This window comes from Pinus tabuliformis, chromosome Q (genome assembly GCF_031772625.1).
Source record: "Pinus tabuliformis cultivar Carrire ecotype Pingquan chromosome Q, CPIR1, whole genome shotgun sequence".
NCBI classification, from domain to species: Eukaryota; Viridiplantae; Streptophyta; class Pinopsida; order Pinales; family Pinaceae; genus Pinus; species Pinus tabuliformis.
This window is the reverse complement of record NC_142296.1, coordinates 1,149,232,564-1,149,240,715: the sequence shown is the minus strand read 5'-3', so window position 1 is coordinate 1,149,240,715 and position 8,152 is coordinate 1,149,232,564. Positions and strand designations below refer to the sequence as shown.

Below are 8,152 nucleotides of genomic sequence, written 5' to 3'. Positions count from 1 at the left end.
ATTCGTTCCATCGAGTTTGCCAGACTCGTGGAGATATGATTCTATACTGTTATTCATTTCTATCCAACCGAACACTTCAATCGGCCACCACCGGGCAAGTCCGATCTGCTGCCACCGAACAGATCAGGAACTTCACTGTGCCACCACCAGGAAAATCCGATCTGCTACCACCGAACAGATAAAAAACAACTCCAATGCGCCACCACCGGGCAAATCCGATCTGCTGCCACCGAACAGATCGAGGAGCTGCACTGCGCCACCACCGGGCAAATCTGATCTGCTGCCACCGAACAGATCACAGAGCTCTAATTCGCCACCACCGGGCAGGTCCGATCTGCTACCACCGAGCGGATCAAGGAACCCCAATTCGCCGCCACCGGGCAAATCAAATCTGCTGCCACCGAGCAGAAATTTCCACGTGCCACCACCGGGCAAGACTGATCTGCAAAAAATTGCAGATTTCTCAAAGAGAAAGAGGTTGGCGCTTCTTTCCAGTCAAAGGCGCTACTCAACAGCTAAAAATCCGTGCCAATGTACCTTTCTGGCGCGATGGCGTGATTATCCCTGTCGAATCCATGCCAATGGCGCGACTGCTCCTTAAAAAACCGCGCCCGCTCGTGCTTCTACTCTTCTATGGCGCGACTGTGTGCGAAAAATCCGCGCCAACTCCTGCTTCTGCTAAAAAAATGGGCGCCAACCCTTTCTTCGGCTCAGAGATGATCAGTCATCTGAGACCCTTCACTCCAGGTGTTACTGCAGTCCACCTGATCTTACAAATACTCCTACTATGCTCTACTGCCACTACAACTATGTAATTAATGATGCATCCCTAAAAAAATTGAGGCTATCTCTACCCTAAGCTTTGATACCAAGATAAAAATCAGACTTGAATTAAAAGGAGTTGCAGCTCACAAGTGAGTACTGCACCTGGAGACTGCACTCAAACAAAGAAGAGACTCTCTCTCTGTTCACTCTCACTTTACATCAAATGAATATTACAATATTAAATACATCACCGAAAATCAGGTAGTTTTAAACAACCTCCAAAACTCTAGGAACAAATCCTAAACTAAGGAGATGCATTACAACTATGTAACCATTTCTCCATTAATAAAATAATATTGATTATTTAACTTTGTATCACTACTCTGAGTAAATTAACCAGTGGGAGCTTCCTGAAATGTGACTTACCTTGTTGAGTCATGTAGATTCGATCAAAGAATTGGATATCTTACTTTGATTCTCCATTGACAAGTATAGTGAGAAAAAAAATAGCTATAATCTCAAGATGGAGATCATTACATGGGTATTGCTTATACAAAAGAAAAAAAAATTAATAGCATTGGAATTAGTTATTCAATATTGTTTTTCCATCAACTAAACCAAGTTAATATAGACAATCAAAACGATTTAAACTCCAATACATCTCCAATCATCTCACATTAAGTTTATCTAATATTTGAGAGAAACACTCTATGTTTTCCACAACTGAAATGTCTGCTTTCTCCACGCCTACTAATAAACTCAAATGCTGCAAGAAAAGGAAGCGACTTTCTCCCCTTTGACCCACACCCAAATATGCTATATTTAGGTCTTAAATTATTCTTTATTGTATTTTCATATAAAAAAATCTAGTTTAAAGTGAATTGTATGATGCATGGTCAACTTTGACTATTATAACTTAGAATTAGTTTGGCCTTTTAAATCACATTACTTGATGGCAATCTATTTTCTAAAATTGTATTATGATTGTTTAATGCAACCTCTTTTTATTTATATAAATTCCCTACTTTTTGTTAATTACTTTTCATTTAAAGGAATATGTTTTTTAATTTGATATTATATATATATATATATGGATTATGTTCACATAGTATTTGGTTTCATATATCAAATTAAGGTTTAAAGTAAACCTATAATAAAATAAATTAAAAAACTATTTTTTTTTCTTTTTCTTTAAAAAATATTTACATTAGATGACATCATTATCTTGGATCTTATTCATTATTTTAAAGTTGAGTATATTTTTTGGTGTGTTTTTTTTCAAATAATATTTCTATATTTTAATTTAATTAATATTTATGACCGTCATAAAAATTATTAATTATTACATAAATCATAAAAAATATTAATTATTAGATAAATAATAAATTTAATAAAACATACAAATTTAGTAACTATTTAATTTTACACCAGTGCCCAAATTAAAACTTATTCACGTTGCTAAAGTGTGGCCACTTTTCCTCTCAACAGCCAATCTGGAAGAACGAACTGCAATTAGACTTGCCTCCTCCCCTCTGTCCCCTTTGGCTATCTGCTACAAATGGCTTCACAAACTCAGCTTTCGTCCAAGGCACAAAGGACGAACTTCTTTGGTCATTTGAGAAGCCCTCCCTCCCTGTTACCGTCAGAAACCTCTACTCTCTCCTCTCATCCGACCTTCCGCTTCCCTCCCCTATCTTTCCTACCAAACTCTGGAAATCTCCCTGCCCTCTTAAATCCATCCTCTTCTCATGGCTTTTATTCTCTAACAAGAACCTCACCTGGGAGGTTCTCCAAAAAAAAGGATGGCAGGGCCCTGGCAGGTGTCAACTATGTTTAGCTGAAGATGAATCAAACACACATATGTTCTTCGAGTGTGCGGCTTCCTCTACAATCTGGTACGAGCTTTCTCTGACTTATGGTTTTTCTCACCGGTCTTTTCCTTCTGTACAGGATGGTTTTCTCTGGTGGAGTGCCCAGCGCCCCTCCTGGCGCGCTCTTTTCATCCTCACTTGCTGGTACATCTGGAAATGGAGGAACGGGCGTATCTTTCAGAATATCCACCAGCCCCTGGATTCCATTTTGATCACCATTGCGGGGTCCATGCCTCCTTTCGACTAGCTCGATTCTTATCTGCAATCTTTGTCACTGATAACACTAATCTGATTATGAAGATCCAATTCAGGTTTCGCGGCTCAGCATGGTTCATCTCTTCTGATTCACACAGCCATATGTTATAGAACATCTACAGTCACTTCAGAACACATTCATATCTGGCAGTTTTGTCACTGATAGAGACTTATCTGGTTTATGAAGATCCACTACAGGTTTTTGCGGCCCTGCTTGGTCCAACCAACTGACATATGTATAGAACAGTCATATGTTTGTTCCGATTTACGAGGAACTATGTGTTTTTTCCTATCTATCTGAACTTATTATCTTGACTGAGGTTTCTGTAACCTCTATGTATAATGATCATTATATTATCTTAATATAATCATATGTTGCTTTTTTTCTCTGAAAAAAAAAAAGTGTGGCCACTTTGAATTTCAAAAAGTGGCAAATCACGAAAAAGAAAAGATAAAGCTGCGGTGACCACGGTCTTGTATGTATTTCGTACAGTTTTATAATTGTTATTGTGGGCTCCAATACGTAAGGACGCACTGCGAGCTCGTGACCGACAACAAGGCGGCATGAAGGCGTAACTTCAATTGACACGTCTACAATCTGTTCACTCTGCACCAATTTTATATAAATCTAATCAATGGATGGCTAACCAAAACAACTTCTTTAGAGAACCAGACCATCTTAAGGCTCAAAAGCATTTCTTTAAATTGTATTTTAAAGAGAGCGGATACCTTCCCAGAATAAAAAATTAATTTTAACGAACATTATTACATCACTATCACAGAATTTACAATAAAAAGCCCCAAACATTTATTATATCATTATCACAGAATTTACAATAACAAGTTAAAACCCCGCTTCCACAACCAACCAGTTCAGCACACTTTGTATAACCAGCGTTCTCAGAAATCCGGGTTGGAAGCGCTTAAGTGGGTTGCCGTATGTGTACCGGCTTAATAGTTGAGCAAACAAATTTTTATAGTTATGGATCACAGAAGTCTAAATTCCTTAAAAAAATTTATAGATCAGGAAGTTTTACTCAAATTTAATGGCAATTTCAGGGAATGTTGTAAAACAATATTTAATGTGTGGTAAAACAATATTATCATGAAATAATGTATTTTTTGGTTATTTAAAATGTATTTTTGAATGTATAAATAGATTTAACACTTTGAAAAATCTTTTTAGACACTCTTATTCTATATATTTAACAATATAAATTCAAGTTTTGTTTCTACTCATTAAACAATATAAATTCATTTTTTTCTCCAATTCTTCAAATTAATCAAAATAATTCAAGTTTTTAAATCTATACTGTATTTCAATTAAAATCAACCATTTTTATTTATTCATTTATAGATATAATTTTCATTTCATTTTAAATTAATTTTAAAAATAAAAATAAAAATATTTGTGGCATTATTTTTCATTTTCTTTCTTATTCCTAATACAAATTTAAAGCATGATATATGCTCTAAAATTGCTCTAAAATTGTTTTGTTTGTCTATTAGCTTGTCATATTTTTAATGCACCAATAAATAATTACAAGTAATAACTATCTCTGACAATTATATTATGATATATTTTCTCATTATATAAATAAATAAATAAATAAAACTAAAAAATTTAATTTCAAATAAAATTCAAAATAAATATTTCTAATTCACACATATAACATTATCATATTTTCTTGTTAAAAATATAGATCAAGGCAATATATAATTCATTTACTTTTATTAGTCATCTGGCAATGGCATGAGACTATAGTAATCGATAAAGAGATGCTAAACATTTGTCTAGTTGCTTGTTCATCTTCCCCATCACGTACAAACAAGGTTTAAGCAAAGTGTTTAGGCGCAAACTATTTCGCCATCTTATTTGGCCTCTTCCTGAGATTGACCATATATTATGTGCTTTTTTTGGTTGTATGTTCATAGTGTAGATAAATGCTAATTGACTAATGCTAACATTAATCTACTATGTTAAATGTTAAGTTATAATATTTCAACGCTTATACTTGTTATTCCCACTGCCATTTGCACAACCATCCCACTGCCATTGCATTCCACTGCCACCTGCACACCCATGAAAATTTCATGTGTTCGGTGGCCTTCACCACCATGGAAAACTCCGATGGCCTTCACTTTTCAAACTCCCATATTTGTGTTAGCTTTTCCTTTTGTTGCAGGGGCATTGGCTTGCCAGAAGAAGGTGTTATCTTCGGGAAGCTAATCTGAAGGTCTACACTCTAACCTTGTTCCGAAGCTAATCTGAGGATGAACGAAGACCTGGTCTACACTCTAACCTTGATTTATTACTGTAACCTTGTTTTATTCTGATCTCCTGGTTTTTTCTTTATGGCGAGCTCCTAGTTCTCTTTTTCGGTTCCCTTTTTCATGGCTAGGCCGATGGCTGGACAAAATTCATAACCCTTTCTTCTCCTACTACTGTACCTGGAGTAGCTCGTGCATCTAAAACCATGGTTATGCATACCATTCATACAATGCACAGTTTATGTATTTGAAAATGAATGCATAGTTTATGTATTTGAAAATGAAAACGAGCATGTGATTCCAATAAACATCAATGAGATGAAACTATATTTGAAAATGAATGCACAATGTATGTATTTCAAAAGGAAAACGAGACAGTTTCTGCATCTCTATTATAGAATAGGAGAAAAAGAGAGAACATGCATCTATCTGGGAACATACATGTATTTGGTCTCATGTTGGTCACATTGAACCCGGCATTGGCCAGGGCACTACTGCGAGCCAAGTTGTAGAAGGTATTGTGAGACAACCAGAAGTAGAAGGTAAAATATGAGGTACGCGTTCAATCATCGCTTCACTCCATCTATGACTTGTCTCCCATCATACGACGTTCTTCCTCTGGCTTCTCAAATCATAAAATAGATATTATTTCAGTCCCCATCTATGAGTTTACCTCACCTGAGTTTGCATGACCCAAAATCGTCTCATATGTAATTCCCTACTTAATCTTATCATGAGAATTTTATTAGTGTTTAATTACCTGAAAATATTGACTTATAATTATCAAGAAATATTACTATATACCTACATTTGTGAAACTATAATTTTATTTACTGATATAAATTTTATTATTATTATTATTATTATTCAATTCCCAAATTGTCTTCTCAAATTTAATTTTGGATAGGATATGGTCTCCTTCCATTTATTCCAAATTAAATATCCATATCCCAAGGTGTCTTCTCAAAATCTACTTGGGAGAAGGTATGGTCTTCTCTAATTAATTTCCAAATTAAAAATCCATATCGTATCTCCAAAATGTCTTCTCAAATCTTCTTTGAACAAGATATGGTAAGAAAAGTCAAGGATACTAAATGAAAGGATGAGGGGGTATTCATGACATTAAAGATAGGTAGTTGAGGTGGATGAGAGGTAGAGACATAAAAGGGGAAGGATGATGAGAGGAGAGGGGGGATCCTTGATCTTGATTTGTTTTGGAGGATTGTGTTTTGGGGGAGGAATGTGGAGAAAGAGAAGGGAGAGAATGGAGAGATAAATGAAGGAATACAAACTTGGATCTGGAGAGTGTTTGTTAAACTTGGACACACTACATCTGGTTGGACTTGGGCTTGGACTGCTAGGGAACCTGTAGAGGTTCCCTGGGCTAGGAAATACTTCATGGTTGGCTAGGAGGCAAATCCAGTCGAGTAGTCAAGCGGAGCATCCCAACAAAGTTAGGATCTCGAGAGCATCTCAACTAAGCTATTGGAACATGTATTCCTCCATTTATTGATTACTTATGTAAACGGTTGCAATGAAATTATTATTCATTTAATTTTTGGTAAATAAATTTTAACGATATATTGTCATCAAATAAATGATTATATATAACTAAATTATTTCCCTTCTTATTGTGTTTAAAATTCGATAAATTTAGTTTTTGGTTAGAGGACCCTAGGTGGGATCCTCACATATGGTATCAGAGCCGGTTTCAAAATATGAGGCCTAACAGTGGCTCTCCTTCGTCTAAGAGGTTGTGAGTAGGGGGTATCTACTTTGCTAAGTGCTTAGGACCTGCACCTTACCCCAACCACAATAACAAGCCATCATGGATTTTGGGCAAAGAGCTTGTTGCCATAATCTAGTTCCTGACGAATATGATCCATTTCTAAGTACCTGCTCTTGGAAGAGTGTAAACCCATAGTTTTGGCCCTCACTAATCGTATTGATTGTGAAATGGCAAGACTAATGATCAAACCATAGATTTTGTCTTGATCAATTTCAAATAATTCTTTTAGAGGATCAACTCCAAAGAATAAGTGGCAAATTTACAACCTTGTACCCCTTTTGAGATAAGTAAATTGAAAGTGGAGTCTTGCTTGTACGTGAGACAACAACTAATACCAAGTCTGATTTATGAAGACTGTGAGGCAGGGCTTCATCGTCCTGTTTAATTGTGAATTCTATTGCCTCAATTCTTTTGAAATAACGTTTTGAGAGGGGTGTGCTTCAGGCTGGACTACCTCGAGGAACTCCTGAGGGTGCAACTCCTAGGTGGGCTGCAATGGCTTCAGTGGTCAGCCCAAGAATATCAGTATAAGGCACTCCCCACAACTGGAAAGCATTCTTTGCCGCCCCTGCCATGTTCGGATCTACCAATGTGTATAGTAGAAGCGCTCCCTCCTTCGCTGCTTGTCTGATGATCTCCATAAGACGATCAACCTCATCAATCCCCGAGAATAAATGGGTATTTACACCACAACCTTTGTCGACTAAACAGGTCTCAAATTGACCCAATGCAGCATGGACAGAGTGCTCTGCTATCCATCTAGTGCCATCAGAGACCATGTAAATCGCCTTTCCAAAGGGCGAGTATCTTTCGTCTTCGTCGTCGCTCCCTTCATAGTCATCAATTCTATTAGGAATAGAGGGCATGCCATTACTGGTGAAATTATTATTAGTGGTTGTAGTAGTGGACATTGAAGATGATGTTTCTACCTTGTCTTGGACTGGGTGGTCCAACCGCCTACCAGAGCAGATATTCCAAACCCTCGACCAGCGCTGCAATTGAGGGGTACCCTTGGATTTCCAATTTTTGGCCTTTGTGCTATCATTTTCCATGGGAACTTGCTCAAAATCTGGAGCCATTGATGAGGAATTCACAACTGGAATAGAAGAGGATTTAGAGCGAAGTCGTCACTGTAACATGAGAACCCCAGTTGACGCATTTCCGACAATACATCAAGACAATTTTTGGTAAGATCCGCTTT

At 36.8% G+C, this 8,152-nt stretch overlaps 1 pseudogene; it reads right to left on the bottom strand.

The window, feature by feature from the left end:
• Nucleotides 1–7,295: 7,295 nt before the first annotated feature.
• Nucleotides 7,296–7,937, bottom strand: LOC149223680 (pyruvate, phosphate dikinase regulatory protein, chloroplastic pseudogene; annotated as a pseudogene).
• Between the last annotated feature and the right edge of the window lie 215 nt (nt 7,938–8,152).